The following is a 17,801-nucleotide window of genomic DNA, read 5'->3' as shown; positions in this document are numbered from 1 at the left end:
CTCTCTCTTCTAACAATGGGCTGGCTCGGCCTTAAATCCCTTTGTTCCCATCGTTGGCAGGAACGAGGCTGGACCGCTGCTGACGTCATCCGCGTCGCTTTCCTATTTCTTCAGTAGAGAAGTTCAAGCTGCATACAACCGGTCTTCACGGCAGGGGTCAGCAGTTCGGTGGAATTCTCAAGGCTGTCAGTGGATTCGTCATGGTACTCTGTGCCCCCGGACAACTCAATTCGACCCACCGAAAGGTATCGGCTGTTCCCTGGAACATTGCCGGTTGTCACCAAGGGCAACCACTGCCAAAGAACGAGGTGGCGAGGGGGAGCACCCGTTGCCTTGATGTAGGCGCGCAGTGTGGCACAACAGCACCCCCGCCGCCAGACAATGCATCCAGAAGTTGAGCTGTCCGACGCGGCTCGGACGATTGAATGCGCTAGTTGAGAGACGTCGTTGATAGATTGTATGAATTGGCTTTCCTGCTTTTTTTTTTTCGCCGGCGGCCTTCCCTGCTGCTCGGCCCCGTAGAAGGTCCACTGGAACGACCGAGAATCAAAACGCCAAGCATTCCGGCCAAAGCAAGCACCCTGAGAATGCGTTTCGAACCGCCAGACCAAACTCAATAAGAAAAACACTTTCTGAAACCTGGCTATGCTAAACGAAAAGAAAAAGTCTCCGAGCAACACGAGATACGTATCTGAAAGAAAATTTGAGATACTAGAGTGTTTTAGTTTGCCGTTTTTACGCTCCGCTCAGCAGCTAAGCGAAGCGGAAGCGCGAATGCGCATGTGCCCTCCGCTTAGCCGCAAGCGGGCTAGCGGAGCGACAAACACGGTCCGCTTGCAACATAGGGGAAGGAAACTGAGGAGAGGCCTTGCCCCCTCCGCGTGCTAGGAGAAAAGTGTGGAGCAAATGACGTAGTAGGTTCTCCTCTTTTTTGCAGTTTTTTTATTTCTTTGCTGTAGCGGCCCCGCCTTTCGGGCCACAATGGCGGCTTTGTTATGTTTCTGTGCGCTCACACGTGTTGCTCCGTAGGTGTCGTACCGTGGCAAAGGCGCCGTGCGGGCAGGTTTGCGTTGGTCTCTGTGTTTTGTGGCGCTGCGTTATCTGGACCGTGCTCTACCGGATGTTGCTGTGGCCAGGTGGGACAGGAGGAACTAAAGTTCGTGAAATGAACGCGCATGCAACGCTGTACGCAGTGTACCGCGCCACGGTAATGGCAACGGACGAAGGAATATCCGCGGGAAATTTTGCCCTTTGGCGGAATCTTGCTAATGTGCTAACGATTGTTTAGTATTGCTGCGGAGCGCGCGGGTCCGAGCAGCAAGGTTGCGCGCAGCGCGGCGTGGTTTCGCGGGAAATGTAAACAAGAGAGGAGAGCTGGCCCGATAGGCGGAGCAACGCCATGAGCAACGCCAACTTCCGGCTTCACTTTCGCTTCACAAAGAGTGACGTCACGGCCTCTGAGTTTCCTTCCTCCATGGCTTGCAAGCTGCCTGAGCGGAGCGGGCTGCGCAGCACGTTGGTTAGCATTGGCGTCAGAAAGGATTGGATTGGATGCAGAAAGCAAGCTCGCTGGCTATCACGTGGCGTTCCCCAAGAGGGCGCTTTTTTTTCACTAGATAAAATGGGCCGGTAACGCATTAGAAGCGCACCTTGAAGATGCTTCATGGACAAATAAGTTATATATGTACGTTTTACTTTATAAAAGTGATCAATGGGCGTTTTTATTTTCTTTCATTACCCTGAATTTGGCCAGACGGCGCTGCTACTACGAAATGGCCGCTCCGCTAAACGTGTAACTAAAGCGTGAAAATAGCCCGCCGCTCTGCTGTGGCTTTAGCGGGGCGACTCGGAGCGGAGCATACCATAAGGACGCTCAACTAAAACACTCTACTGACCTTTCCTTAATTGTCAACGCGTGACAGAGCTAATAAAATGAGAATTGTCTCGTAAGCAATCCTTGACTGTAATTAAGGGAGGTTGATAAAGACCACGGTTGCCGAAGGTGACTTAATTTGGCCCCCGAAAGCCATGACGCATAGGCGGAGCGCTGCTAATCTGTGCGCTTGCGCGCCACTTCGCAAAAGTACGGAATCACATCCGACAACGGTATGCGCTAACCGAAGTACCTCTCCGCTTAATGCTTTGTATATGTAGTCGACAAAACGAGTACCACATCTTTAAAGCACAAAAAGGTTCTAACTAAAGTAAGAAAGAAATAGTCAAACTTACGCGAATGACATAAAAACAAAAGCGAATCTAAATTCTACACTGACATTTACAGCTAAAGCATACGATACATGAATCAAGTCGCAATAAAAATTAAGCATTTAGGCTCTTCCTAGCCTACGTATGAGTAAATACAAGAAACAAAGAGAAACACTGACTCTTTCTTTACCCAAACACTCAGCAATCAGGTCTCAGTAAAAAAACGACCAAGAAAGAAAAAAAAAATGCATGCATCTTCCGAAAACAAAGGACCAGACCATAAAACAACGCGTTCTTCTTGACATCTCACGCTTTCATACGCTCAACACGCGACTCAACTTCATTCCGAGGAAGACGAAAAATGGATACTAAAATTCTAAGTAACATAAGGGCTTTCAAAGTACCACGTATCGCTCGGCATGTGCAAAAACACCCTTTCAGGCGTGCTTGAGTGGGTCGACGATTTGTGAGTCTGTACAATATCCAATCGCGAGAGAAGAACAAGACTGAGTTGCCTGAAGCAGCTGTGACCTTCCACACGCGGCCTCCAAATTCTGGGAGAGTGGCGCACTCACGGACCCGCGTGCACACTTTCTCTTTCTCCACTAAGCAATCACCTTTCTTTCCCCCAGGAAGGGAGCGGCCATTGTAGCAGACTTTCGAGCATACCGGACGCTTCGCTATGATCCTCCACTTACGATGCCTTGACATGCCTGATAGCAAACAGAATTCGCGGCGTCTGATTTTCTGTGAAGTCCCTTCTGCCCCGACGAGCGTCATGTCTATTCTGAACCTGGGCCTGCGCCTTTTCTGTATGGCATGCTTCGCAGGTCCCGCGCCATGGGCACACGCGCTTGCATTTGGGCTGCCTAGTTGGGTTCCATAGTGCGTCTGCTTTTGTAATAGGACATGACCACATTTGGCCATTCAGCCAGCTAGCTCATCATAATGTCTACCTTCAGCTGGCCTAGCTCTATCATTGCCCTCGACAGCATGCAAAACTTCTCGCTGGCCTTCGAAGTCGACCTCTGCTTCCAAAACAGCCTTGCTAAATGGCGACACTACTCTTCGCGCTTGTAATTGTGTGCGTGAACTTCTAGCACCACAGCCCCCTCAGCGCTATCTGAACTAGCTCCATCAAGGCTAGCTTTGTTACTCTCATCTTGGCCTTCGCAGTGGGCCACTGCTTTAGCTCGGGCCCAACTCCGACGCGGCCTATTCAAATACATGTAAAACGCAAAAACGTTATTCCGAGATAACCCCTCGACCGATTTTAATGAAATTTGTTGCATTTGATAGAGAAAGCTAAATTCTAGTGACTGTTCTAAGCGGAATTTCGATTTAGGCCGTGAATTTTGTTTAAAAAATTTTCAAATATTCGGCTGTTTGAAAAACATAGAAGCACAAAGTTTACAAATTCATCGCTCTGCATCAAGAACACATATTGCGGTTCTGTAGACGGCATCCATTACATCATTCAGAGCGGACAAATTCGATATGTCATTTTACATCTTACGTGAATTTGTTACTTTGGTTACAAGAGTTCTGCAAAAGCTGTGTTTCCATATTACCAAATTTTTTTATATTCATGTGTGACATATCAATTTTGTCCGCTTTGGATGTACTATTAGATGCAATTCACATAATTGTATTATCATTTTTTGTTCTTGAGTTACAGAGTTGTAAACTTGACTTGATGAGTTGTAAACTTGATGTAAACTTGCACTTACAAGTTGTAAACCTAACTCGAATATTCGAAACCAACAGTCACTAGATTTTAAGTTGTTCTTTTAAATGCAATAAACCTCGTCAAACTTGGTGCACCGGTTGCCGAGAAAAACGAATTATCCTTTTACATGTATTTAGATAGGATCACCCGAGCTAAAGCTTCCTCTTAAAGGCGAAACACTATTGTGTTTGCGCTCGTCACAGAGCGTGTGCACCAGTGACACCACAGCATTTCCTACGCATCCTGAGCTAGTAGCCATCTCAATAGGCGGTCTGTCCTCTACAAGCTCGGCATTGTCGCTATCAACTCGGCCTTCGCAGTACAGCATGCCTCAGCAAATGCTTCTTAGCGTCATCGTAGTCCCGATTTTGCTCATAGAGCAGGTGTTCCAAAACACTCGCGTCTTTAGACGGGAGCAACGTGACCAACTTCTTCGGCCACAAGTCCCAGTTGACATGTATTCCGGCTGACACTTCTTCACGCACTCGTTCAAAATCAGAAATTTAACGATATCTTCGCCTGTCCTGAAGGTGTGAAGATAACCTCGGGCTCGCTGCCATTGAAGCGCTCGAATTTCCCGATCAAGCTCTTTCATCCTTAGACCGTGCAATTGCCCTGCCTCTCGGTCGCTCCTCTGCGCTTCCTCGCGTTCCTTTGCCTTCAGCTTTCGCTCAACAATCATCTCCGAAGCCTCGTTAGCTTCCGCGACTGTCACGTCCGCTGCATGCATTACGTCGAGAATCGATTTCTTTGTTCTCGGGGAGGCGCCGAAAATGCCCAACTCCTCGCAAATTTGAATGAGGTCGTGAACTTGGAATTCCTCCATCGCGATCTCCTTCCGCGTGTTGCTGGCCCACTAAATTTACTTTACTTCAAAATAAAATTCACTGTTTAAAGATGATAAATTCTTAATTCACAGTCTACCATAAAAACAACAACAAAACACTCTCCTAACATCTACCTGTGCTAGAGAGGTCTGGCGACTTGAAAGCAAACCTCAGGCACTCTCCCAGCCAAAGTGGTTGACGCCGGTCGGTCTCGTAGCTGCCATCAAGCTGCACAGCAAGTGTCTCCGGGACTCGCACCTTCCATCTTGCAAACCGCTGTTGACACATTGGTTCGCCAATGCCATAGCTGCCATACACTATTGTGACTCGCGTTCGAGGGTGAGAGACGGAGCCTTGTAGCCGACAAGGAGGAGACGAAAAGCTTTATACAATATGTACATATACCAGGTAATAGCGTACAAGTAGCGGTGCCGAAGAGCGCACCAGACCGACGGGGCGGCTGGTGGCGACTCTCTCTTCTAACAATGGGCTGGCTCGGCCTTGAATCCCTTTGGTCCCATCGTTGGCAGGAACGAGGCAGGACCGGTGCTGACGTCAACCGTGTCGCTTTCCTCTTTCGTCAAAGAAGAAGTTCAAGCTGCATAAAACCGGTCTCCACGGCAGAGGTCAGCAGTTTTGTGGAATTCTGAAGGCTGCCAGTGGATTCTTCATGGTGCTCTGTGCCCCCGGGCAACTCAATTCGACCCACGGAAAGGGTTCGGCCGTTTCCTGGAACTTTGCCGGCTGTCACCAAGAGCAACCACTTCTGAAGAACGAGGTGGGAAGGGGGGAGCGCCCGTTGCCTCGATGTAGGCGTGCAGTGTGGCACAACAGGGGACAACCAGAGTTACATTCGGATGAATTTCAAGTCCCTTTCTCTTGACAGTTACGTTAAAGCATTAGTTTAGACGCTTTGAGATCCGCTACCCATCGATAGATCGATTGCTACAAGGCTCCATGTACATTGACGATCTTCTGATGGGCGCTGAGTCGACAGAAGATGCTATTAAGATGCAAGAAGAAATAATCGACATATTCAAAGATGCGTATATGAACATAAGCAAGTGGAAAGGCATTATCCTGGCGTTGCTACCAAATTTCAAGCTAAAGGTACCTCACAGTAGCAAACGCTTTGTGCACCGGCAGGAATACTCAAAATGTTTTGGATTCTGTATAAAACTAACACGAATACTTCATGCTTCGATGCGGCGATCATCATGCATAGCACGAAGTGACGAAGCCTTTGTCTCTTAAAGCGGTGGCACCAGTGTATGACGCATTAGGTTGCTAATCTTGCTTTCTTGTGAGAGCGAATCTCGAGTACGACGAACCTGTGTCATCGCATCTATCTAAGGCATGGTTAAAATGGAGTCGGGAACTCACCCATGCTCAACGCTTGGACAATCCCCAGATTTTTGGGCACCAGAAGGACAAGTGCAGTCGGTAACACGAGCCTGCACATCTTGGACGACGCAAGCGAATCAGCCAACTATTCTCTTCCCAAAGAAATGAGTGGTGCCAATCAAAACAATGACGCTGGCTCAGCCTGAGGTAATCTCTGCATTGGTAATGACTTGCATGTATTACTACCTCTCAAGCATCTGCGATTTAGTTTTCAATGAAGTGAGATTTACGAGCGACTTGCGAATTATCCTCTGCTGCATTCGAAAATAACGGACGACGCGGAAAATATTTTGTCAAGGAAGCACAAATCCTCATCATAATGGTTGCTTCATTTGGACGCGTTTCCCTTTAGTATAATGCAACCGTGGTTTCCCTATCCTTCGATGTCTAATGATTGTTTATGCAGTCAGGCCAAGTGCGTGTTGAATAATTAACTTTCATAATTTGCTTCGGAACTAGAGCATAAGCGTTTTTGGTGGCTCAATATCAACAGTGGTTTCTCTCTCTACCGTTCTCTAGTTATTGTGTAAGCAGTCAGTCCAAGTGTGCATCGAATAATGCCACTTTCGCAAAATGATTTTCAGCTAGAGCGGAAGTGTTTCTACTGGCTGTAATGCAATCGTGGTTTCTGTAACAACAGGAGTCAACTCATTGTCTATGCGGTCAGACCAAGTTCGTGTTGAATAATGTCACTGTCGTTATTTGCTTCGGAACTAAATCGGAAGTGCATATCGTGGCTCTAATGCAGCTTTGGTTTCTCTAAAATCCAGTATCTAGTGATTGTTTATGCCGGCAGGCCAAGAGCATGATGAATAAAAGACTTTCGTAATTTGCTTTCCAACCAAAGCCGAAGCGTTTCTCGTGGCTCTGATGCAGCCGTTGTTTCTCTATCTTCCATTGTCTATTGATTGTTTATGCAATCAGGCCAAGTGGGCGTTGAGTAATATCACTTTCGTAATTTGCTTTTGAACTACAGCCGAATCGTTTCTCGTTGGCCTAATGCAGGCGTAGTTTATCTTGCGGTGTTTAGTGATTGTTTATGCAGTCAGGCTATGAGCGCATGTTGTTAGATACGGGACCTTTTCCTGAGCCTCCTTCGAGTTCACCAGACCACATCGAATCGCGCCACAGCTAATTAAGGAGCGCAGAAGCAGATCTACCCCTTTCCCGAGACGCGGCACGTGCAAACGAGTTGGCGTCCCCCACCTCGTGCGCCGCAGGTGGAGCTATTCACTGCTGGACTCTTCCCGAAAGTGTAGCGGGAGCCTGGCACGGTTCTAGGTAACGCAGGGCCCGAGCAAAGCTGCTTTGTAGCACTGAAACGTCGCCCCCATCCGCCTTTGTGACGGCGCTTGCAAGCCAGAATGGCAATACCCCAGAGAGAAGTAAGCGCTCGAACAATTGGGGCCCAAGGAGCGACCCTGTGCGCCGGGTGTGACACAATCGCACGGGCGCCTACCATTAGCCGAAAGTGGCGTCACCTGAGCGGGCTCGCCGATTGGCCGAACGTGACGTGTCTTCGAGACACCGAAGGGCTTAAAAGCCAGAGACCGGGAGCAGCAAGAGAGTATTCCTTCATTGATCTCTTTCGAGCTTCTTGCCACGGGCCGCAGCGTCCGAGTTGCTGCCGGCCCCTAATGACTTTGACTGTTAATTTATTTGTACTCTCACTGTAAATAATGTAAATAAACCTCCAGTTTTCATCCCGCCGTCCTCCTCAATCTCGGCCAACTCCCGCACCCAACTTCAAGGTCGCAATATCTGGGGGACAGCAATTGGGATTGTCCTCCAGATCCAACAACTGGTGGCAGCGCTAGGGATGAACCTTCGTCCAAAGAGATCCAACATCTGGTGGCAGCGGTGGGATCGTCCTCAAACCCCGACAACTGGTGGCAGCGCTAGGGATGAACCTTCGTCCAAAGAGATCCAACAACTGGTGGCAGCGGTGGGATGAACGTTCGTCGAGAGAAATCCTAAGGAACTGGGAACAGCGAAGAAGAAAGAGCCTTCGAACCAGAGAGTCTTGAAAAAGCCGGAACAGCGAAAAAGAGCCTTCATCCAGAGAAGTCCTAAGAAACTGGGAACAACGAAGAAGAGCGAGCCTTCGACCCAGAGAGTCCTGAGGAACCGGGAACAGCGGACCAATGAACCAGATGGCAGGGTGCTGCAACCGTAAGTGAGCGTGTGGTTTTTTTCCTTTTTGATTCACCAGACTTCAAATGTTGTGTTTATTTTGATAGTTCTAGGAATCGGGAATTTGTTGCAATTAACGAAAACAGTTCTAACCACCAGTCGGGGCAGCTGCCATGGATCTTAGAAGGTTGACGAGGTTAGACTTGTTGTTGGCGTGCGACGATTTGGGAGTTGAGGCGGACGAACAGATGAAAAAGCCAGCTATCATAAAGGCAATTCAAGATAGTGGCAATGATGATGATGAAAGCATTAAGATTGCTTGGGAGGTGATACAAGAACCACGGGAGCGTGAGCGTCGTGAACGTAAGCGTGAGCGCCAAGAACTTAAGATTAAGTGTGAGCGTGAAGAACGTGAGCGTGAGCAAAAGTACGAGAAAGAGAAGGCAGCACTGGAAAAACAGATACAATATTTTCAGCAGTTAAAGGAACAAAGACAGCGCCTGTCTGAAAATTCTGTAGGCAGTACAGAGCAAAAGAATGAGGAAGTATCTGGCGGATTTTCACAAAAAGCCGACGAGACGAGTAGTACCTGCGAGAGTAGCGGCACATTCGTAGGTGAACGGAAAAAGCGAGCAGCTAACGATGCCTTAGTGGCAGCAGATGCCGCTAAAGGCCGTAGTGAGAGTGACGAGGTGCTGTGCCAACAGAGCACTGTAGAGACAGATAGGCCAGCTGTGAATGAATTGGCACAGTTACCGCGCGTGTGCGTAGCATGTAATGTTAACGAGGTCGTTAACGAAGTAGAGAGTACTGCTGGCCCGACAGACGCGAGCACCCATGTCGAGTGTGATCTGCGTGCCGAAGTGAAGTGCCAGCTGGACGATGCAGTTGAGGGCAGTTCGAAGGATTGCGAGCTGCGTAGCTCAAGGGAAGCCAACTGCATTGTTCAGGGATCGGTGCAACTATCCGCCCGTCTAGGTAGCCGCGAGAGCGATGATTTAGTTAGGAATCATTCGGACTGTGAGGGTGAGACAGCGATAGAGACCGACGGGCTGTGTACCGATACACAGCGTGAGCTGGGCAATGCAGTAGAGGGCAGTTCGCAAGAATGCGAGTTGCATAGCTCGAGTAAAGACTGCTGCATTGTTCAAGAGTCGGTTGAGCTGTCCGCCAGTCGAGGCAAAGAGAGAGTAGAATTAAAGGAAAGTCCCTCAGACTGTGCGGGTAGGAGAGCGTTCCGGGCCTTCGAAATGTGTACCGGCCAGCACGAGGCGCGAGAAGGCGGCATGAAAGAGACTTCCAAGAGAAAGCGCCGTAAAATGAAGCGCGGTAAAGACCGAAAGACGGTGACTAATGTAGCGCAGTCAAAGACGGCGACAGACCCAAAAGGTGAGGGCGCGAGGAAAAGAAAGGTGCGGTCGTCATTGACGATGTTGGCGCATCAAACACGTTCGAGCCACCGGTCGAAAAGAGACCGAGAAGCATGTTCTGCACGAACGCGGACAAAGGGCACGGGGCAGGTACGTCCCTCGTCGTTCCGTCGTTCTTTCTGGAGTGCAGCATGTAGTGCGAAGGAGCGCAAGGTGGCAAGACGAGACGAAGTGGTAGGGAGTCGCGACGTGGTCAGTCGAGTTAGTGATGAAAGCGTGGCGCCAGGACGCAAATTGGCCAGAAACTCTAACGTGTTGAAGGAGCTGATAGTACGCCGGTGTTGTTCCTAGGTAGCCAGAATAGCTTTTGAACCGCGACCACCTCGAGTACGGCTCAAAAGTATGAGTCAGTCGTAAACGTTTGGAACGGGAGGCCAAGAGAGCTTCCGTAGAAGTGAAACGTGTTGTGCTTTTTTTTTGCATTTGAAAATTTCACGATTTAAGATTACAGTTTCTTTCAGTATGTAAGGTATGAGCTTTGTTTATGTTTCGTTCGAGATGCTCCGAGATTTGAAAGATGAGTTTCATGTAAACATTTAGTTTCACGAGGTGTTCATTAATGAGTAGATAGGCTCTCTTTTTTTGTGTGTGTGAGTAACTTGAAGGTCAAGGTTATCATTGAGAGGCCTATGGTAACGCGCTTCTGTATTAGTTAACCTTCTTTTTTTATAATTGTTTTTGAATTTTCTAAGGTTAAGCGCGTAAATTTTCAGTTAGTGTATCATTTGCACTGAGAAGAGCTCTTAGATCCATTAGCGCGTGTCCTGTGTGGACGGAAGGAAGCAGATTTATGACTGGGTTGCTCGTGTGTGTTTAGGGCGGCCGTGTTCTGACTTCTTTAGTGAGCGTGCATAGAACGAGTTATTAGCAGACGCAATTTTTTTAGGGTTCTGTGGTGTGCGTGAGTTACGCAAGTTTAGTTGGTCGGTTAAGGGACGTGTTCTGTATGGACTAAAGGTACAAATGTGAGTAAGCGTGATGAAATGCTTACGTACCACGTAAGTACGCGTTCTGAATAGAGACCACAAAGCTAGCGCGATTGTGATTACGTACCTATGGAGTTGGCTAGACTGTTCAGTGGCACCAGTACGTGCGATAAGTAGGCCACTGCGATAGGGTAAGAACAGGCTGTTCGTGAACGTAGGCTGCTTATGTTCGGGTATTGGTGGTTGAGAGCCTTCAGTTTAGTTCTGCGTAAACCTTTACTCTTGTGCAGCGGGACGGTCAGGTTTGGTCGAACTCAGGGGGAACGTGAACGCGCTTTGGCGGCACGGAATTTTGGGGCAAAATTTGGGATTCCCAGTTGAGTGGCTTGCATTGAAATTTTGATAGGAAGCCTGGTGGGTTAACAGCTGATTCTGGGCGTTTGAACGCTGAGTGGTATTGTGTTGCCGGGATCGACTCTCCTGTGCCGGTTGTTGTGAGATGGTTGAAGGCATTCCAAGTGCGCAGGGGTTGCAGAGAGCAAAGCCGTACTCTTGCTCGCCAGCCGTTCTCTTCCTGCCAAGCGCTTGTCAGCACTGGCCAGTCGAGATTTTCCGGGCCATGGAGGAGCTGTTAGGAATGGCCTGCCGAGGTGGCAACATGCAAGGTTTCTCAGCCAGCTGCAGCAGCAGGGTTGACATTCTCCAGCCGAACGGCGACCGAGTGTGTGAGCAGGACAATACGCTGAGTCAGCAACTCGTCGTCGCCGCTACGACTAAACGCGTTCGACGAACCAGGCATGTTACTGAACCCGCCACCGTCTTCATGTTCTCTCTGTAGCAAGAAGAGCTTCACTAACAAAAGTGTGCTTTGCGGTACGTGGGCCCCATGATTCGTACCAGTCTGCTGACACTCCTGGCGACTACAGGACGCAAGACAATGGACAACTGGCAGCCACGCTGCGGGGGTCAGCTTGGGGAATAAGAGGCGCCTGCTTTGGTCAAGAAGTAAACCCCGAGTTCTGCGAAGCCCGGCTGGTCTAGGATGGGGCAGTGAAACCTGTGCGGAATGTGTGTTTGTAAACCCCCTTCCCCCTTCCCTCAAAGGTGGGCCGGCTACGAGGACTTTCTACGCTGACTGGTAGAACGTTTCCCTCACCTAGGGATCTAGGGAACACGAAGCGTTTATGAGCAGCTGTTTGTTGCTGCTAGTGTGTGCTCTGTGATCGTGCTCGTGAGCTGCGTGCTCGTCAGTGTGTTTGGAGCTTCGTGCGCGTATGCTGTATGTTTCGTCTTGCGTGCTCCATTTGGGAGTCACACTAGACTGTTTAAATATATCCCTTGTTAAAATGTATATACTGTAAATAAACCCTGTACGCCTCGTTCCTCCCAAGTTCCTCTCTACGACCTTCAAACCTTACAAATGGTGGCAGCGGCGAGATCGTCCGACAACTCTGACAACACACGAAAGAAGCGTCGAATGACTGTCCAAAGGGATCCGTTGAAGGAAGGCTAAGTTCACCAACACAGTCCACTGTAAAATGTTTACGCGCTGTTCAGACAGCGTGTCGATGCGAGTTGCCGCTGCTGCCAAGTGAACCGAGACTTCCACTGCGCTTTCGAGATAATATCTGTCAGGTATCGTTGCGGTGGCCTGTAAGGAAGGGTGACAGCTGTCCGCACGCATGCGCTTGTAGGAGTTTTTCACAGTCAACACACGAAAGAAGCGTCGAATGACTGTCCAAAGGGATCCGTCGAAGGCAGACTAAGTTCACCAACAGAGTCCGCTTTAAAATACATAGGCGATCTTCTGACGGCGTGTTGACGCGAGTTACCGCTGCTGTCGAGTGAAGCGAGGCACCCACTGCACTTCCAAGATATCTGTTCGATGTTGTCGCTGTCGCCTGTGAACAAGAGTGATGGCTATTCGCATACATGCGCTTGTAGTTTTTCAGCCACAAGCAAATGAAGCGTCGGATATTTTCCAAAGGGATTTGACGAAGAAAGGCTAAGTTCACCGGCAAAGTGCGCTGCTAATACATAAGCGATTTTCAGGAACTATGCTGACGCGAGTTCGTGCTGCAGCCAAAAAAAGCGAGACTCCCACTGCACTTGCCAGCTGATATCTGTCAGGTGTCACTGCAGTGGCCTGTGACATAAGGTGATGGTAAAGCGGAACCTTGCGCTTGTACTAGTTTATCACAGTAAACACGCAAAAGAAGCGTCGATTGATTGTCCAGAGGCATCCTACGAAGAAGGCCATGTTCAATGACAGAGTCCACTGTAAATTCGTAAGCAATGTACAGACAGTACGCTTAATTAGGGGAAATGAGACATCCACCCATTTGTAGCAATTGCTGCGATGTCTCATTTCCCTTAATTACTTCTCACCACCTTGCGGGTTTCTGCAGAACTATTACGTCAGACAGTATACGGAGGCGTGTTTGGAATTGCAGCAAAAAAAAAAAGGAAGGCGAGATTCCCACTGCACTTTCCAGCTGATATCTCTCAAATGTCACTGCGGTGGCATGTGACATCAGGTGATGGCAAACCGGCATATTGCGCTTGTACGAGTTTATGAGAGTACACACGCGAAAGAAGCGTCGTGATTGTGATCTTTATTGGGCGAACTTGTGCGTTTAAAAACAGGCTACACTGAAAGAGCAACGACAGCAGCGAACACAGTCGGTGGTCGCCGAAAATCTGGTCAGCGGGTCAAAAGCGTCGGCTTTTATACGTCAGGCATCGAAGATTCCAGAGTAAGCGGTGGTGCCCGTGTGTCTTCCAGAAAGTTCTACGCCATTCGTCTCGCGCATACATGAAATCGATTACACAAGGTTCGGTGACAACAGACAGCGGATAGAACCGTTCATAACTTTCGAGAAACTTCCGATGCACGCAGGCGTATCCTGCGCTCTGCCATAACATTTGTTAGGTGGTGAAACGTGGTCACCCTTTACAGATAAACAAGTACATGTGTCAATTTTTAAAATTAAGTTATGGGGTTTTACGTGCCAAAACCACTTTCTGATTACGAGGCACGCCGTAGTGGAGGACTCCGTAAATTTCGACCACCTGGGGTTCTTTTACGTGCACCTAAATCTAAGTACACGGGTGTTTTCGCATTTCGCCCCTATCGAAATGCAGCCGCCGTGGCCGGGATTCGATCCCGCGTCCTCGTGCTCAGCAGCCTAACATCATAGCCACTGAGCAACCACGGCGGGTCACATGTGAAAATAGCCCCCTCTTAAAAAAGCATCGTCCCGACGCTATTTTGTGACAAAACAACGGAGACAAATGCCAAAGTAACACAGTCCAAAAAACAAAGAAAGTTCAAAGGTCCAGCTACGCAAAGTCCCTAAGTTCATTAGCGCTGGTAGAACGGATGAACTCGCACAACGTGGACTATTTCAGGTCATGAGCGGCGGCACTGTGGTAGCGAAATACCGTCTGGTACGGCTTCATAGTCGAGTGCGCCAATGCGTCGGATGATATTGTAAGGTCCGAAATAGCAGCGTAAAAGCTTCTCGCTAAGTCCTGGTCGGCGTATTGGGGTCCAAACCTAAACACGGTCGTCGGGCTGGTATTGCACGTAGCGTTGTCGAAGATTGTAGTGTCGGCTGTCGGCCGTCTGCAGGTTCTTGGTGCGCAGGCGGGCGAACTGTCGGGCTTCTTAGGCGCGCTGGAGATAGGTGGCGGCTTCGACATTTTCTTCGTCGGTGACGTGTGGCAGTATGGCGTCGAGGGTCGTCGTACGGCCCCTTCCGTAAACCAGTTTGAATGGCGTGATCCGTGTTGTTTCATGCACTGTCGTGTTGTAAGCGAAGGTTACATACGGCAGAACGGCTTCTCTGGTCTTGTGTTCGACGTCGACGTACATTGCTAGCATGTCGGCGAGAGTCTTATTCAGCCGCCCCGTAAGACGATTCGTCTGCGGGTGGTAGGCAGTTGTCTTCCTGTGGTTTGTCTGACTGTATTGCAGAATGGCTTGGGTGAGCTCTGCTGTAAACTTTGTTCCTCTGTCGGTGATGAGGACTTCTGGGGCACCATGTCGTAGCAGGTTGTTCTCGACGAAGAATGTTGCCACTTCTACTGCACTACCTTTCGGCAGAGCTTTGCTTTCAGCGAAGTGGGTAAGGTAGTCCGTCGCCACGACGATCCACTTGCTTCCATATGTTCACATCAAAAAGGCTCTACGAGCAAATCCATCCCGATTTGCTGAAACGGTCGGCAAGGTGGCTCGATCGGCTTTAGATATTCCGCTGGCCTCGTTGGCAGTGTCTTGCGTTGTTGGCAGTCACGGAATGTCTTGAAACGGGTGAGGTCGGTGGTCACGTGCGGCTAGTAATACTTCTCTTGCATTCCTGCAAAGTGTACAGGAACACCCGAGGTGCCTGGCTGTCTCATCGTCGTGCAGGGCGTACTGGACTGGACCGGAGTGCTGGAGGCACAAAGAGGAGGTAGTTTGCACGGGCTGGGAAAAAGCTCTTCACCAGGGGCTCATCTCGCAAGAAGAACGAAAACAATGCGCGCCTAAATATTCTTGGGAAAAGTTCGGTCTTGCAAGTACTCAGCAAGGCTTTTTAGCTAGGTGTCCGCTCGCTGCTGCTCGACGAAGTCGTCTGTGCTTATTGTTGCTAAAAAGTCGTCGTCGTCTTAGTCCCCTTTGGGCGGCGGGTCCATTGGAGCGCGAGACGGGCAGTCGCCATCAGTGTGTTTTCGTACGGTCTTGTATATTACAGTGATGTCATATTCTTGCAGTCTGAGGCTCCACCGTGCCAGGCGTCCTGAAGGGTCCTTTAAGGTCGCTAACCAACACAAGGCGTGATGGTCGCTTACGACTTTGAACGGTCTTCCATATAGGTAAGGGCGAAATTTTGCTATAGCCCGTATGATAGCAAGACATTCCTTTCCGGTTGTAGAATAATCACCGTCCCCTTCTCGCGGACATTCTCGCGTCGAAACTCGTTATGGGCTCTGGCGAAGTGGTCGGGCACACTCTTCGGTTATTATGCGATGCTTTGTAACTAGTGTGTGTCGAATCCTCGATGACGTTGAAAAGGAGTCTTTGCGTCGTCGGAGAAGACCTTTAAGGTGTTCCTGCTTACTGATGGGGAGACTTGGATTTATGTCGAAGTCTGACTCCTGAGCTATCGTCGTCGAGGTAGATGCCGCAGAATTCGAGAGGACAAACGCATTGCTGGTTTCCAGAGTTTCCTCGATTATGCGATCGTCGCGCCCTTGTTGATGCGCTTGAACTGCTGGCTGAAGTTTGTTGGCATCACTTTCGTCTTTCCTCCGTGCAGTCGAGCGATCCCTCATGCGGCGTAAATTTCACGGTCGTGCAGTAAATGTTGGTTACCCTCGATGACGCCTGATACGTCTGCAGTGTTTTGGTGCCGAAGGATATGACAATGCTGGAGTGGGTTGGGATGCTGACTTGATTTTCGAGCACACTCAATGCATGGTGACTACGAGAGTTCTCTGGCGGTATCGCTTGTCCTTTGGAGAGCGTTATCGACTTCGACTTGAGGTCGATGATTGCGTCGTGTTGGTTCACGAAGTCCATGCCGAGAATTACGTCTCGTGAACACGGTTGGGGCATAACGAAGGTGGCAGGGTAGGTGCGGTCATTAACTGTAATTCTGACCGTGCAGATTCCAGTTGGTGTTATCAGGTGTCCCCCAGCTCTCCGGATTTGAGGGCCTTCCCACGCAGTCTTAACTTTCTTCAACTGGGCGGCAAAGGGTCCACTCACCACGCAGTAGTCGACCCCTGCGTCCACTAAGGCGGTGACTGTGTGCTCTTCGAGAAGCAAGTCCAGGTCGGTGGTTCTTTGCCTTGCGTTGCAGTTAGGTCTTGACGTCGGATCACGACTGCATCGTGTTGATCTGTGGCTGGAACTTCGCTTGGTCAGGTCTTCTTTTGTACGCTTATTCCTTGCTTCTACGCTTCGTCGGGATGGTGGCGTCTCGTTAATATAGCGTCGAGAAAAACTCAAGCTTCTTGGCGTTGGATGTCGTGTTTTTTATTGAAAGAATTCGCTCCTGTCAGCAATGGCACGGAGCCCGCCTTTGTGGCCCTCACGATTGGCTTAGAAGCTTAGAAAGCACGGTGCGTTGCATGATGCCTGTTCCTGAAAGTCAGCTTTGCCTTTGTACAGAAATGTTACTTGGTGAAGCATACGCAAAAGTATTGCAGTGAAGCATAACGAGCGTGGGAAGGGGCTATTGCCATGGGACACAGTATATATTCCTTAATTGTTAACGCGTGCACCCGGCATTTCATGTCACAGTACGAGCACCGATATGCCCAATACGTGTACCGGCAGGCCTTCAGAGCGTTTTCGAATGTGCCTGTGGCGCTTTGAGACTTTAAGGGCAATAAATGACATGCATTTATTTTTTCCAACTGGTCGATTTTTCCGGCGTCTTCGCGGCCACTAGGGAGTTCGATAAATCGGACGTGGACTGTGCAACTGACCAAGATGCTTCAAGTGGTCAGTAGGGGAACGAGTGGCGGAAGGAGGACAAGAACAGAAAAGACCTACACATTGATGAATGAACGGGAAAGGAAGCGTGCTGCCGCCGTTTTGAAGGAGCTTGAGCTCAAAAAACAAAGTGCTGGCTGATGCCGAGATGCAGGTGTCCCTCATCCAAACCAGAATAAACTCTCTAAAGCAGTGAAACACAACACTGAGACGTCGAGTGCAGTTTGAGAGTATTTTATTTATTTTTCACAATACTGCAGGCCATTGGCCCAAGCAGGAGGGGCATGAAAACACAAATCATAGCAGCACGTACATGCAAAAAAAAAGAACAAAATTACATTGCATGTGACATACAACAGTATCAAAAATTAGAAGATGACAGATCAGAAACGAAAGCAATGAACATTGAAATTTTTCATAAGAAATTTTTTTCCTTTCTACTGAAGAAACAAAATTTGAAGGGATTGTCAGGAGATCGAAAAACCGATTCAGGAAGTGCGTTCCAATCAGCTATTGTTTGAGGGAAGAAACTGTGCTTAAATGAGTTTGTTTGAGTAAATATAGGCTGTAAAGAGTGTTCGCTATAATGGTGGGTCCTTCGAGTAGTGGAGTGTCTGAGGAATGAGGGGGGCGCAATGCGAAGCTTTCGTGCCAAAATTT

This window comes from Dermacentor andersoni, chromosome 1 (genome assembly GCF_023375885.2).
Source record: "Dermacentor andersoni chromosome 1, qqDerAnde1_hic_scaffold, whole genome shotgun sequence".
Taxonomy (NCBI): Eukaryota; Metazoa; Arthropoda; class Arachnida; order Ixodida; family Ixodidae; genus Dermacentor; species Dermacentor andersoni.
This window is presented reverse-complemented; position numbering follows the sequence as displayed.